Raw genomic sequence first — 16,222 nt, forward strand, 5'->3', positions numbered from 1 at the left:
ATCGCAGTTTTAACGGCCTGGCCGATTTTGTAAAAAAAAAAAAAAAAAAAAAAAAAAAAAAAAAAAAAAAAAAAAATTCCGAGGTATTAGGAAAGAGGTTCATGGACCGAGTGGCTATCGTGGCCGGTAGTTTGTTTGTCTCGTGATGGTCATTGGGTAGTTATCTCATACTTCCGATATCTTGCGGTCTGCTGTAGTTACAACTCGTTATCTCAACTCTAATTGATGGCTCTGCTATTTCTTCCTCAGCCACTTCTCCCACCCCTACCGCTGCCCTCTGACGTCATATGATAGCAGGCACAAACTCTGCGTTAGGCCCCCCCCCCCCTTGTGAGCTTCTACAGCCTCAGGTCAAGCAGGTTGTTGTTTTAGATTAAGCTACTCGGAACAAAACGTTCCAAAGTAGCATGGGCTATGGTGAGCCCGTAGTTGACTTCCCTGGCACAGGAGCTAGGCTGTAACTGGTCAAGCAGGTGATGATGATGATGAAGATTAAGCCACCCAAAAGGTGGCACGGGCATGAATAGCCCGTAAGTGGTGGCCCTTTTGAGCCATTACCAGTATCAATAGATGATACTGGAGATCTGTGGAGGTGCGACTGCACTCTGCGTGACGGGAGATGTCTCCCGTGGTCATGCAGGTAATCCGTGCTGGATTAATAACGACGATGCACTAGTAGCTCCATTACTGGGTGTTCTCCTTCCCATGCTCAACACTGCTCCAAGACACTCCCCCAATAACCGGATTATTGTGCATTCCCTCGCTCAAGGTAGCTCTAAGACACCCCCGTAACCGGATTACTCAGTGTGATCTCGTGCTCAACACAGCTCCAAAGATAACCGGATTACGGGGCGCGGACCGGTGCTCAACACCACTACAGAATACCAAGTTACGACAAGCCTACACTGCCGGACGAGGACTGCTTCTGGGGCGGAAACCGGAATTAGCGGAGTTGCCTCATGTTTCCTGCCCCTCACCCGTCAACATTTCCCATTAAACGTTTCAGTTGGCGTTTGTAAATCCTCAACGGAAGGGAAGTGAATTATCAGGGGAATGCGTCAAGCCGTTACGACTATATAGCACTTGGAAGGGTTCAGGATAAGGATTAGGGATGGGTTGATGGGGGGGGGGGGTGGGCGGAAAGCAGTAGCCTAACAAAAAGATAATACAAGCATCTTTACATCATACAAGTTGTATATGACTACGATACTCACGGAGACATACACCGCTTATACACACATCACCGGAGCCAGAGGAAGACAGGTAAGTGTTGTCAAGTGGAAATTCCCATTTAGAGAAAAAAACAAAAATTACATTCAAGCCTCGGGCCCGGAAACTGCGCGTCTGACTACTGCATCAACACTGCCGCTCCAAGAAACAAATTTCTTTTATTTCACTCTGTCGTGTCCCTCTGTCGTGTCCTTCCGTCGTGTCCCTCCGTCGTGTCACTCCAAGGGACACTGCCACTCCAAGAACAAGCAAAATAAATGTGCCACACATGCCAGAAAAGTTTATCTAGTGAAGGAACTCTACAACAAGTGATCCCCGGCCAGATCAGAAATAATTGGGGACGTGGGCACTAGACGGGATACTAGGTCCCTGTCTTTATGTTTGTATCTGTCTCAGTATGTCTATCCAATAGTCTGCCTCTATCTGTACCTGGGTCATGCAATCAGTGTGCATCTCTGTGGGCCTACACTCCCACAAGGGCACTGTGGGTCCCACACGGCCACATGGGCACTGTGGGCCCCACACTCCCACATACTGCATGTCACCTGAAGATGGGTGACAATAGCGTTAGAGAGCAAAGAGCCTTCGATTAGTCCCCTGGTGCCAGGCAAGATCTTCACCTTCAACACACATAATCACATATCATTACAAGTTTGAATATAATGATGTGCTTCGTATGGTTACCGTCATTATAAGCCGTCAGGAGGCGTGTACATATCTTAGCTGACTCACTTGCTGCAGTTGTTTGAGGACAGGAAGCCAATACTTAGGTTTATTCAGGTATCCCCCCCACCTAGGTGAACAGATGGGTTAGGTGAAAGGAAACGTACTCAACCATTTCTGTCCTGCCAAAGGGGGTTGATCCCGGGTACCTCGACTGTGAGTTGATGATGAACAATATTGTGTAAAAGTGGGGTTTCCAAGTGTAGGTATTGTGAGCGTCAGTAAGTAGCACACACGTGTTCCACTGATGTGTCAGGGGGTGTGTGTGTGTGTGTGTGTGTGTGTGTGTGTGTGTGTGTGTGTGTGTGTGTGTGTGTGTGTGTGTGTGTGTGTGTGTGTGTGTGTGTGTGTTTACTAGTTGTGTTTTTGCGGGGGTTGAGCTTTGCTCTTTCGGCCCGCCTCTCAACTGTCAATCAACTGTTTACTAACTACTTTTTTTTTTTCACCACACACACACACACCCCAGGAAGCAGCCCGTGACAGCTGACTAACTCCCAGGTACCTATTTACTGCTAGGTAACAGGGGCACTTAGGGTGAAAGAAACTTTGCCCATTTGTTTCTGCCTCGTGCGGGAATCGAACCCGCACCACAGAATTACGAGTCCTGCGCGCTATCCACCAGGCTACGAGGCCCCACCCCCTGTGTGTGTGTGTGTGTGTGTGTGTGTGTGTGTGTGTGTGTGTGTGTGTGTGTGTGTGTGTGTGTGTGTGTGTGTGTGTGTGTGTGGTAGGGAGGGCGTGGGGGGGGGGGAAGTTCTGTGCGTCTCTTTTTTTTTTGTACTGATATTAAACTGCTTTGATCCCAGCGCCGACCTCCCGGTCTTCACTCCAACTCTGTACCACACTCCTCTCTCTCACTCACTTCTATCTTCCCTCCCGTATCTCTCTCTACAAACTCTAAACTTCTTCCTCTCTTTCTGGATATACTCCCCCCTCCTCTCCACTCTCCTAGGGACAGAGGTCGGTGTGGATATTTTTAAACGGCAGTCTGCAGGCTGGGAGATGGGGCAGGCAGGGGTCCGGGTGAACACAGGATGGAAGAGGGTGGTAGGGGAGAGGGTTCAGCTGGGAGAGGGGAGAGGGGTTCATCTGGAGAAGGGGGGGGAGAAGGTTTCAGGTGGGAGGGGAAGAATGCTAGGTGGGATTTAGAAAGGGTGTCAGGTGAGGGAAGGAAGGCCGGGACTTGACAAGTGTCAAGGAACTGGGACATCCTGCCACCTGCCAGGTCCGTGTAGCCTGGCCGCTCCTGCGTGTAAACTGCGCTCATTTGCTAATTGATGGTTGTAATCGCGTTATGCATTTCTACTTGCGTTTGAATAGCTGTAATATGCTGCTTCGTTATATTAAAAGTTGGGGAGTCTAGTGTCAGGTAGACAGGATATTTCTGGGTAAAGGGCGAGAATGCCATGGTTCCTAACTAGTCACAGAGGATCCCGAAGGCTTAGTCAATGAGTATTGCCCAGCCAAAGTATCCTAGTATTCCATAAACAGTATCCCAGTCAAAGAGATACATCATGAGAGGAAGGGGCGGGGAAGCCGTCATCCCAGTCTCACTGAGTGACAGTGACTGACATACGAGTCAAGGTCGTCTTTCCCAAACATATTTAGCAACCAAGAGGAGTGTGACACCGGTGTCTCATCTGCGAAAGCTGTCGTGTGTTAAGTGTATCAAGCGACGTGTGACTCATTCAACTCCTATTCATCAAGAGGAAAAGGAACGGGTTGACGTGATGAATGCCTCTCAACACAAGAATCTCAAGTAGCAGCAGTCACCACATTTGTGGTTACCTGGTGATTGGCAGGAAAGCATTCTTACCCGGACAGAGGAGCAAAGGAAAGAAGGAACACAACACTAGAACGAAGACACAAGGTAAATTGATTTGTGGAATGTTGAATCGGCAAGGACATGGATGATTCAGATGCCTAGCTAGTGGTAACGACAAGGATAGACCCCACGTGTTGCCAGATGATCTGTCGAGAATATCTCTTTGTGAGTATTTAGGAGGCTATAGTCACTATAGCGACATTAGGTCATTAACTGATCAACTCTGTGCACATCGCTTGAGCCTGCAAGCAGCGCCTGAGTTAACATTAGTATTTAATCATTATTCAATGTGCAGAGTGGTGGTGGTGGTGGTGAGCGAGGGTGGGGTGCAGTTGTTGTTATTCAGTCTAGAGCCTAAACCCTCTTGAGCGTTTGTTAATGAATGAGGTGATTAACTCAGTGTTATGGGAGAGACTTATTCATTCAGTGTTATGGGAGAGACTTATTCACTCAGTGTTATGGGAGAGTTTTTTTTTTATCTCTGGGTTTAAGGTAAATTGATGATGCTAGGCTGTTTGGGCGTGACACCGTGAAGTTCCTTATAACTCAAGCACTTGAGATGAGGACCGGAGCCAGGCAAGACTGGCAACGTCAACTGTCTTATTGTCTCCAGTTACGTGTGACACCAGCTGCTGAGTACTATCTTACTCATTAATAATTATTTCATATGGATGTGTTTTATGAGTGTTACGTACTTGCGTACTTTACGTACTTGCGTACTTTACGTACTTGAGTACTTTACGTACTTGCGTACTTTACGTACTTGCGTACTTTACATACATGCGTACTTTATGTAATGTGCCAGATTATAGTCAAGAAAAGCCAACAGGCTTTATCAAATTTGTCCTCCGTATATCAATAGCTATTATTTGCATTATAAATAATTGTTGGTACAAGATTATAGAGAAATACTTTACAAAATAAGAACCACAAACAAATAAAGGAGAGGATTATAATGGGGGAAAAGACAGTCTGGATTGCGAGACAAAATGAGCAATAACAAACTATGTGGGGCGAGTGTATAGCTTTACATGTGGTAGAGAGCTCAGGTATCAGCCATGATGGAGAGGTGTGGCTGTGTTGACGGGCTGCGACGACTCCTCACCACCACACGCAAGTGGTCAACCACAAGACAAACAAACACAGCTCACAATACCAGCTTAGTGTTAAAGTATGGTGAAAAGCAGCCTAGTTACTGCCCGAAACGCTTTGCGTAATAGTGGCTTTAGGCATTGTATGTACTAGCCCTATCTATGTATCCATCAACTTTGTATTTCACCTTGTATGTATGTACTTTACCTGAATAAATATTTGTATTTGTACGAGTGAGAATAGCTTGAACTACTTCATCCCTTTGTGTGTATTTTACCTCAATTTCAATTTCAAGGGATAGAGTAGCTTAGGCTATTTCTACCCTCCTAGTGTGACATCTTAATCTAAATTAACCTCTCCATCATCCAGGGCAGCAACTGTACAGTGTTGGTGAGGTTATAAATAACATATCTGACCTACTGAAGCTGTGGTGAGCTTAGGGGAGGTCTTGGTGAGAAATAATGACAGCGATTACCACCGTTGTATGATTACCACGGTTGTATGATTACCACCATACAACCTCAGAGGGAGACGGCCATGTTGCAGCTTGGTCCTGCTCACGCTAAACAGTCAGTTGCCCTAAACTTTACATCCCATCCCCCCTTACCCTAGGCCTCTCTAAGGCCAACCACTGTTGCCAGCGGAAACTCTGATCCGCGTGAATCCTGGTGTATGGTCGAGGTGCTACTACGTGCAGAGGTTCCCTGTGGTCTGGCCTGACTCTGGGCGTTGTGTGTTCAAGTATGTTTATTGGGACAAGAAAATACATCTCAGAGGGATAGAAGTAGCTTAGGCTATTTCTACTCCCCCAGCGTTGTGTGTGAGGTCACAGGTAAGTTCATGAGGGGTCACCAACACGAAAAGTTAAAATGGGTCACATGTGGCGAGCGGTGGACGTGTCATGAGTGTCAGGTATGGGAAGGTTTTGCCAGGTATACGGAGAGATGTGTATAAGGGTGTCGGGTGGAATGGGAACGGTGCCAGGTGAAGGGGGAAGGGTGTCAGCTGGGAGGAACAAGGGTGAGAAGGGGTGCCCCCCTAGTCCGGCTTCAGGCGAGGGCCACGCCACTTTTCCTCTTAGTTTGTTTACCTTCATATTTATACCCCGGTCAATGTGTTTATCTGCTGCGCGCGTGCGCCCCCTGTGTGTGTATTCACCTAGTTGTGCTTGCGGGGGTTGAGCTCTGCTCTTTCGGCCCGCCTCTCAAATGTCAATCAACTGTTTACTAACTACTTTTTTTCCACATCACACCCACACACCCCAGGAAGCAGCCCGTGACAGCTGACTAACTCCCAGGTACCTATTTACTGCTAGGTAACAGAGGCATTCAGGGTGAAAGAAACTTTGCCCATTTGTTTCTGCCTGGTGCGGGAATCGAACCCGCGCCACAGAATTACGAGTCCTGCATGCTGTTCACCAGGCCCCATGTGTGTGTGTGTGTGTGTGTGTGTAAGAGGTTGGACGGGTATAGCTCTGTGTGGGAGGGATGGAGGAAAGCGTGCAGCTGTGTCAGCTGTGCACGGCTCCAGCAGGAGCCAGCCGGAGCCAGCAGGAGCCAGCAGGAGCCAGCAGGAGCCAGGGGGCAGCACCACACACGACAATGCCGCAGGAATGTCAACAACGATGCAGGGAGCTCACCCAACACTAATGACTACAAATGGGATTATTTTGTACAAAAATCACCAAGAGATGCAAATACAAACGACAAGCGGATTTTACGAGACTCTGGTAGCCTAAGAAGTTTTAGTTTAGATCATTTATCATGCAAATGAAGGTGTGGCAAAACTTAACGTAATTTGTCAGTTATCCGTCACGTTGTCTGGGATAAAATCTTTGTACCTAGGCTTCCTGATGTCCCTCACCCTCTTAACTCCTCCAAATACCAACTACTGACCTTATCCTAGAATTCAATACCCAACTTTCGCCTAACTTCCGTGTACCTATTTACTATTAAGTGAATAGAGGCACCAGGTAAAGGAACACGTGTACAACTGTTTTTTGTCCCACTCGGAGATTGAATCCGGATCTCTGGCATCTGAGGCGGGAACAAACACCACTGTGCTACAGGGAACACACGAATGGGGAGGTAAACTGATCAACAAACTATGAACGGTACTATACACTAGAGAGCAGGGGCTGTATGCCCCAATATGCCCCCACTCGCCCCCATACCCTCTTTACCACTGTTCAAGCTGTTACGTACTCCTAATAGATACGTAAGTAAATATATTAATATGTACATTTATAATTGTATGTAAATTACAAGCATGTATATTGATATACTTATATGTTTTATGCAAATGCACATTCATGTTACAGTGTTGGCGTTAGGCCCAACGTATCGTGGGAATGATTGTTTATTTCTTTGTGTGATCAGTTTTCCCACGGGAACTAATGATTTATATGTGATCATAAGTGGGTAACAGAGGTGAATAATAATTGAGTGAACTGTATCTGGCAAATTGTCGTGGGATCGTCCGTTGCTGGGCGTGCAAGCCATTATTCCCTTCTGTATGCATATTTTAATTACTATGTAAAGAAGTACTTACTTTATTTGTGTATATCAATATGTATTAATTATTCATTAAGTTAGTTTAAGATTACTCTTGTCACAATGTATTGCTCCATTGTTGAAATAAATAATATTGTAACTTTGGCAAATTGTTCGCGGGGCAAGGCAATGTTTTTTGACTCTCGCGTTTTGTTATTCAGTAGCTGATCGGGAACCAGAGAGATAACATCTCGGAGTTAAGTTATATATTTTGTTCTGTCATAGCCATACATATTATGATTTTAATTTAATGTCTGGAAGATACAGTGATATTTTTAATGTGATATATTGTGACCATATAATCATCTGTTTGCTATTGAGATTTATTTAATATATATGTGAATAAGATTGTGTATCTATTCTTCAGTCCTAATGAAGATTTATTATTGTGCTCATTACTTATCAAGGGGTTATACTGGTGATTCGCTATTGAGAACAGCAGTTGTCTCGTATCCCTAGACGTAATTAAAGTTTGGCTGCTGTAGGATCACGAGCCGTAACGTACGATAGGTAACACAAGCCACCTCCACCATCAGGCCTATTAAGTACCAGTCTGACTACAAAAGATATCATTAGCTTAGTTTTAATTTACATATGGAGAGCTAGGAACACAAAATCGCAAGATTTTTTATCATATTTATAGAAAAATGGCAAATCACAAACACAAAGGCTGGGTTCAACTAGTGAGATTCTTCTATTCCTTTTCTGCAAACACAACAGTTTCCAATAGATACGGGCTGGCTTCCCGCCTCTGGAAGCCATTCCGGCAGGGTTCGAGCCACGGACAAGGTCAACTGGGCACTAATCCTTAACAAGTCACCCCTGTTCACCCAGTAGGATTTGAAGATCTGGCTGTAAACCAATTGCTGGGTTATGTTGCAGGGGAAACTAGCAGGCCTAAGATAAAAAAAAATGAACAACTCTGTAGCTGCAAACAGGAGTCAAAAGTACTTTTGGATTAGTTTTGTCGCGGAAAGGCAGCCTCGTCTATATATAAATATATAATCTGGGTGGATGGCGGTGTAGAGAAAACATGGGTGTGTGGCGCGGCACAGAAAGTCTACCGCGATGCTCCTTTGTTCTCTTCTTTGTGCCTGGCGCTGTGGTGCCGATGTGAAGGTAATGATGATGGCTCCTCCATCTTGATGAATGGGAGACACCAGCCATGGTTAAGCCTTCATTACAGTCAAGGACATGTAGCCTTTATACAGTGTTGTGTGTGTGTGTGTGTGTGTGTGTGTGTGTGTGTGTGTGTGTGTGTGTGTGTGTGTGTACTCACCTAATTGTGCTTGCGGGGGTTGAGCTTTGGCTCTTTGGTCCCAAGGTTCTTTGGTTCCTTTGGTGTGTGTGTGTGTGTGTGTGTGTGTGTGTGTGTGTGTGTGTGTGTGTGTTCTTATATTGGTCGCTTTTGTATTGATCGTTTTCTGGTAAGACAATTTGGGTGATGTGAACCCCACTATATAATTTTCTTACATAATTCTATGGAGCTGCCTTCCCTTCAGACTCTACTAGAGCTGCCTTCCCTTCAGGCTGTACTGGAGCTGCCTTCACTTCAGGCTGTACTGGAGCTGCCTTCCCTTCAGACTGTACTGGAGCTGCCTTCCCTTCAGGCTGTACTGGAGCTGCCTTCCCTTCAGACTGTACTGGAGCTGCCTTCCCTTCAGGCTGTACTGGAGCTGCCTTCACTTCAGACTGTACTGGAGCTGCCTTCCCTTCAGGCTGTACTGGAGCTGTCTTCACTTCAGACTGTACTGGAGCTGCCTTCACTTCAGACTGTACTGGAGCTGTCTTCACTTCAGACTGTACTGGAGCTGCCTTCCCTTCAGGCTGTACTGGAGCTGACAGTGACGCAGGTAGTGATGGAAGGGGACGATACAATTTGCTGATGTAATTGGTGTCAGTGTTGGGAGGGCGGGGGTCCGTGGTGGGGTCAGTGGGGGGGTCAGTGGTAGTGGGGTCAGTGGTGGTATCAGTGGTGGGGTCAGCGGCGAGGAGGATAACTAGCAGTGCTGGAGAGAGTGCAACATTTATATTAAGGTACAAGAGCAGGTGGAGACCTGTGGTGGTCAGTGAAAAGGTTGTGGTGGGAAGTGAATGGGTTCTAGTGGGGAAGTGGGTGAGCTCTAGTGGGTGGCCTGTGATATGTTGTGGTGGGTACTGGATGGATGTGATGGGTAGTAGAGGGCTGTGGTAGGTAGTGGATGGTGTGTGGCCATTGTGGGTTGGTGAGGTGTGACGAGTACTGGATGGGTGTGGTGGGTAGTGTCCTACTGTGGTTAACGGCGTAGGTCAAGGTCTGTGTGTACTCACCTATTTGTGCTTGCGGGGGTTGAGCTTTGGCTCTTTGGTTTCGCCTCTCAACTGTCAATCAACTGGTGAGTGAGAGAGAGAGAGAGAGAGAGAGAGAGAGAGAGAGAGAGAGAGAGAGAGAGAGAGAGAGAGAGAGAGAGAGAGAGAGAGAGAGAGAGAGAGAGAGAGAGAGAGAGAGAGAGCGTGGGGGGGGGGGAGGTAAGGGCGACCAGGGTAGGGCTGACCTAGTCCCGGGTCTACCTATCTTGTAGTCCCTGATGGGATGTGTCCTGGGCCAGCTCCCCCTCCCCCTCCCAGCCCGTCACAGTCTACCAAGCATCGTTGAAGTAACGTTATTATTACGTTGTTTCCAACTAACAAATAAAAAAACGTTGTGGATTCGAAGTGTTTGTTGGGAGGACATTAGATTGTCTTATTAATTTGCACCACCCTTCCTTATCTTATCCAAGATTGCCCGGTCCCATAATTATTTATCCGGTTAATCCTGCCTCTCAGTTTATCGTGCAACCCGTCCTCTTAAAAATAACGTCGCTTTTCGCTCGTATGCGCGCTATGGCCAAAAGTGGACGTAATTTGAAATGAAATCGACTCACAAAATCCCAAATTTATTTTAATTTTTTTTTAATTTTCAAATTACGTCCACTTTCGGCCATACGGGCAAACGGCCAAAAGCTACGTTATTTTTAAGAGAACAGGTTACATATTTCATTTCATTTATTTTCTATTTATTACAATTTAAATGGTAGAACTGTTTGATGAAACTTTCAATATTGATTAACACAGAAAAGACTAAGTACTCGCCCGAATGTAGCAAAGTCACAACTGCTTAGTGTATCTTAGTAAATGAATGGAGGGAAGGAAGGAATGGAGGCAGACTCCATACACACGAGTTCAAATGTAGATATAACAGCACAAAGTACTCGGGAACCTATGTACACATGTTAAATGAAGGTTGAGAAATGAAGACCCAAAAGCTGAAGCTCAACCCCAGGACACACACACACACACCTTACCTCTCCAGTTGATAGGCGGGACCAAAGAGCATGAGCTCAACCCCCGCCAGCACAACTAGGTGAGTGCACACACATACACCGGATGTGGCTGAAGCCGTGACTAACATCAACATACAAAATAAAAGGATAAAAGTTTGCGTAATATTTCCAATAATACTTTATGGGGACAGGCGAGGCTATCAGTACCTTCCTGTTACTCACTGATCCGTGCCGCGCTCTGCCTGTGTAGTGAATATGTTCCGAACCCTAATATCCAAGTTTTCTCTGTTGTCTGTCTCCAGCAATCTATATTTGGTACTTGTCTATAGATATACCCTTTCAACATCACCTTTTCCTATTAATGATAATCCTTGCTTCACAGCTTTCTTAACCTTAAATGTTGTTTCCTTTCATCTTCTTACTTTTCTCTCAAATATCCATTCCACTTCCACTTGCCTTTTCATGTATAACTGGTACACAGTCTTCATTTTATCTTGTCTTCTGAGTGATTTTAAGTGAACCGACTCACATTTACTCTCACACTGGCACTTTTTTTCTGTACTGTATTGAACTTTCTCTGAACTTCTATTTACTGAACCTGGATTGGTGGGTCTGGTGATTTCCATGACAGGCAAACATTTTCAAAATTTATTATCCCTCAATTCGTTTTCTTTCCCTCCCCTGTTTACTTGATAGCATTTTGAAAGTCTCTACCACTTTTGGATTTAATCCGTTTACGCCTTCCTGTCTATCGATCCCTTCTCTTTCAACTACTGTTATCTTACTTGTTGCTGCCCTCTTCATCACATTGTATGCTTCCCACAACATGAGAAAGTTCATTCCTTGGGGAAACTCAGTCTGTACCTACTCTGTTAACTGTAATTGCTGTAACCATGCAGCTTGGAAGATGCAGCACTGACACTGACAAACAAAGGACATTTTTTTTTTTAAACAAAATTGGAATAAAAAGTACTATGATCTGCAGGGTCATTCTTTAGCTAAACAGGAGAAATGGAGATCACATGCTTTAATTGCCAACATTTACTAGCCCCTTGAGTAATTGTTAAATTGATAAGAGCCCTTAATAGGCAAAATGTAATTTACAATTAATGTTTACTTTCATCTTGGTGTTTCTTTACATTGTAGTCAATATTTTGTGGTACATGTATTCAATACCATTCTCTATTGTGAAGCTGTGACTTAAGGTAACTTCCATCACAACTTCAAGTTCATTCAACTTGTTTACCACCCTTAACGGCATACAAATATTTTCTTACATCTCTGGCTGATTTGTATTTTTAACTTCAACCCATGCTCCCTTGTCTTGTTTTCACTTCTAGGGTTAGTATCATTAGATTGGATTCTCTTAGCCCTGTTTATATATCTTATGGTAATAATTTCATAGCAGTTTTCTGAAATTTTCAAATTGTCTTTTTTTTTTTTTGCTTCTCTAGGTGATGTGCATACTCCAGAAGTAATTGAAAGGTAAAAGGTGATTATCGGAGGAAAGTACTAAGCCTTTATGACCATTGAGCACTTGGAAGGGGTGAGAATAAGGATTTGGTATAAGATGTAGGAAAGGAATGGTGTCTAACCACATGGACAGTCGGAGATTGAATACCAACCTGCAAGAGGCAAGACCGTCACTCTGCTGTCCAACCCAAGTGGTTGGAGAGGCAAAGAGTAAACTGACAAATGTGCCACTGCCAAATGCCAGTGTAAAGCCAAATGTGCAACTGCCATATTGGTTTCTTCAAGATGTTCCCTTCCATTGGTGCTTTCTCTGGAAATTGGGTCAGTTACCCTAATTTTTTTACAGCACTGTTGAATGTTGGATATATTTGGAAATTGTGGTAGCAGGTCATTTATGTATAGGCCATACTCGTGTGTGCAGAAACCTGCATGACTGCTCTAAGCTATAATGATTATAGTGCTTCCTTGAGTATGCAGCCCATCCTCCTGTTTTGGTAGTTATAACATTTTATTGACAAAAATTAATTACAGTTTTGTGTAATCTGAGGTAGTACAGTATTCACAGCGACGATGAGAACCATAGTACATATACTGACGTTCATTGCAATTAGAAAGTAGAAATTGGACATCTTGAATTTGGACAGACAGGAAAAGATTTTTTATTTATGTTGCAAAGACAAACTAAATTATCTTAACCTTCCTAGGCTTAATACACGCTATCCGAGGCCTAATATAGTACATGTGTGTGTGCTATACTAAGCTTAGGAATATTTGTTTGTTTTTTAGCTTCACTTTTTTCAGATTATAAAGTGAATAGTACAAAAATCTACTATCTAATTTTTTTAGTATGTCAATGTTTGTACTATGGTGCACAGTTATAAACAGTACTATCTAAACAGGAGGATGGGTTGGAGTATGTGGCACTTCTTGGTAGTGTCCAACATTGAAATTGAAATAAGTTTATTGAGGTAAAATCAATAAACAGTCTCCGTGGTGTAGTGGTAAGACACTCGCCTGGCGTTCCGCGAGCGCTATGTCATGGGTTCCCGGTATCCTGGCCGGGGAGGATTTACTGGGCGCAATTCCTTAACTGTAGCCTCTGTTTAACGCAACAGTAAAATGTGTACTTGGATGAAAAAACGATTCTTCGCGGCAGGGGATCGTATTCCAGGGACCATAGGATTAAGAACTTGCCCGAAACGCTACGCGTACTAGTGGCTGTACAAGAATGTAATAACTCTTGTATATATCTCAAAAAAAAAAAAAAAAAAAAAAAAAAAAAAAAAAATACACACAAAGGGATGAGGTAGCTCAAGCTATTCTCACCCTGTTCAGTACATCGTGTTAATACATACATATACACACAATGTCCTAACATTTGGGAAGTTAGACGGAACACCTCCACGAGTGTCAGCCTTCAAGGATACAACTTGTTATCTCTTATGCTGGGGCCTGGTCATTTTTTTCCCCCAGTGAAATTATTAAAACAAAACTAAATCATTTAATATTCAAATTACATTTGTCCTTAGCTTATTTTTATGCCCCTTATATTTTTAATTTCATTTGCATATATTTATGTATGCCATTGTATTTATTCAGTACCAATGACCTAGTTACCGTGTCATAAGCCATATTTTATTATTTTATCAACAGGAAAGACATGACCACCACATACAAGAGAATTGGCAAGGTAGATGTAAAGATTATTGTGCATCGCTGGTATAAAAACAATTACGGGACACGGTGTGGAAATTATGCACTCGAATGAACCATTAGACTAATGCTAAAAATATTGCTATTAGTCAGTGAACAGCTCAATGGATTTGTAATCAGGGTTTGATGATGCATATACACATTCCGCCTCTCAAGGTGGAATACGTATACGTTTTTACAAAGTCGGAACATATGATAAGCAGTAGAGCGGGTGTCATAAGAGTAAGGAACGCGTAAGGTTAGTTAGTTTAGTTCATTTATTATGCACCCCATACCCATCTTGTGGGCGGTAGTGGAAAGGGTTACAGAGGCACATAATGGGCTCAGGGACTGAACCCCACAATTTCATTTAGCTAAGCAAGTTACAATCTTGATGAGCTAGTTACAAAATTCAATATAAGTCGTCACATCAAGACCGTGATTCACCACCATACTGTCAGTAAGACCCCCGCATGGTCGCACCGGATCTGATGCACTTCCGTCTTGACCTCGCCACACCTCGCCGCCTGATGTGGATTACAATAAACATGACTGAGCTAAGATTATGTTCATTATTCTTTCTTTTATTATTGTTTTGTCATTGTAATGCTACGATGGTTAGTAATATAGTTGTTTTGCTACTTAGCTGAATTAAAAATCTAGTTTCTGACGTATAGTTCAGACACCATATTATAACCGTTATCCTTTTGCCATATACAGCAACAAAAATAGTTAAATGTGGTTTTGTTCTTCCAGATAAAGGGAACAATTAAAACTTAGTTTGTGTTTTAAGGAGCGACGCATCCTGGCGCTGGCTGCACTTACGGCGTCACACCAGCTGATAAGGTTAGAGGAGCGTCCGGTACACCCAAGAGCTAAGAAAACAAACATTCATCAACACCATCTTGGTCAAGGAGGCTGCCACATCCGCCACATATCTTTACAGCGCCGGAATCTGACTCCAGTTTAACTTCACAGAAAAAACGTTAATAGCAAGAAAGAGTGGGCAGGATAAAACCGCCAGTGGAATGGACACACATGTGCTCGCGATGAGTCACAATAACGTGGCTGAAGTATGTTGACCAGACCACACACTAGAAGTTGAAGGGACGACGACGTTTCGGTCCGTCCTGGACCATTCTAAAGTCGATTGAGAATGGTCCAGGACGGACCGAAACGTCGTCGTCCCTTCAACTTCTAGTGTGTGGTCTGGTCAACACACATGTGCTCATATGCGCTCCCCAATCAATATAACGTGGATAACGCAAGTGGGGTCCCACAAGGCTCAGACTTTGGTCACTGTTGTAACTATGTTGACCTACCAGTCAAAGTCGATTATTTCATGGTACTGTTTACAGATATACTTAGTTAATTAATGAGGCGGACAAAAATAGAAAGGAGGACATAATTAACAGGAAGATCAGACTAAGACTATAGAAAAGAAGAAAGATCTTGGCAAGAAAATCATATCGAATCTCACCGGCGAGCCGTTAAGAACATATGAATAAAGGTAAATGCAGAAGGCCTATTGGCCCATACGAGGCAGCTCCTATTTATTACCACCCAATCCCACTCAAATACATGTCCAACCCTACGTTTGAAACAATCAAGAGTTAGGGGGGGGGGGGTAAGATTACCATGGGTGCTGATGTATGGTGGAGGTAAACACCTGTTCTGTGAGCAAGATATTAACCTTATCTAATCTACGTTGTGTGTGTCATTCACCCAGATACTGTAGTCGTTTGTTATAAGTCTCAGATCTTGATGGCCTCTGGACTAATCATCGAATCAGCACAGGAAGTTTGAATTTTTGTCGCCCAATAGATTAGCAAAGTCGCTGTTGGAACTATTCAGATTGTATGTTTTGTTAATCAACAAAAAAAACTTTTCATATATAATCTTGATATATATAAATTTGCTTAGTCTTTTCAATCTCCAAAGCAAACCTGATGCATGTATTTGAAAGGGTTCAGAGTCTCGGTAGCGTATTGAGCAGCACAAAGTGCGTAAAGACCAATCAGCGAACATATACAACAGTTGAGCGGTCCACCCAGGCGGGGCCACTCAATAAACCCAGTCACACGTCACACCACCCATCCCCACCCCTCTCCATCTCTATCTCTATCCTCCACCATCCCCTCTCCATCCTCCACAACTCCTCTATACGATTATTCTCTACTACAGTCCTTCATAAGCCCTCCCAACCACCCCTCTCCACTAGGCTACCATATAACCCCTCCTTCACAACATAACCACGCGGACGCTGGCAGACCAGCACCTGGGCTGGTTATTTTATTGTAGTGCTTTACGGGTGATAAATTAAGTTAATATCA

The 16,222-nt window shown here is 44.0% G+C and overlaps 1 long non-coding RNA gene across 2 annotated transcripts; it reads left to right on the plus strand.

The window, feature by feature from the left end:
* The first annotated feature begins 1,139 nt into the window (after positions 1-1,139).
* On the plus strand, positions 1,140-14,987 carry LOC123755045 (uncharacterized). 2 transcript variants are annotated; one of them, XR_011229853.1, is made up of 4 exons: positions 1,140-1,263; positions 8,952-9,275; positions 12,179-12,518; positions 14,646-14,987. It is a non-coding gene; the product is annotated as an uncharacterized lncRNA (long non-coding RNA). The 2 variants fall into 2 exon arrangements; XR_006772464.2 differs by lacking the exon at positions 14,646-14,987 and adding an exon at positions 13,851-14,202.
* Positions 14,988-16,222: the final 1,235 nt, after the last annotated feature.

Source organism: Procambarus clarkii, chromosome 28 (assembly GCF_040958095.1).
Source record: "Procambarus clarkii isolate CNS0578487 chromosome 28, FALCON_Pclarkii_2.0, whole genome shotgun sequence".
Classification (NCBI taxonomy): Eukaryota; Metazoa; Arthropoda; class Malacostraca; order Decapoda; family Cambaridae; genus Procambarus; species Procambarus clarkii.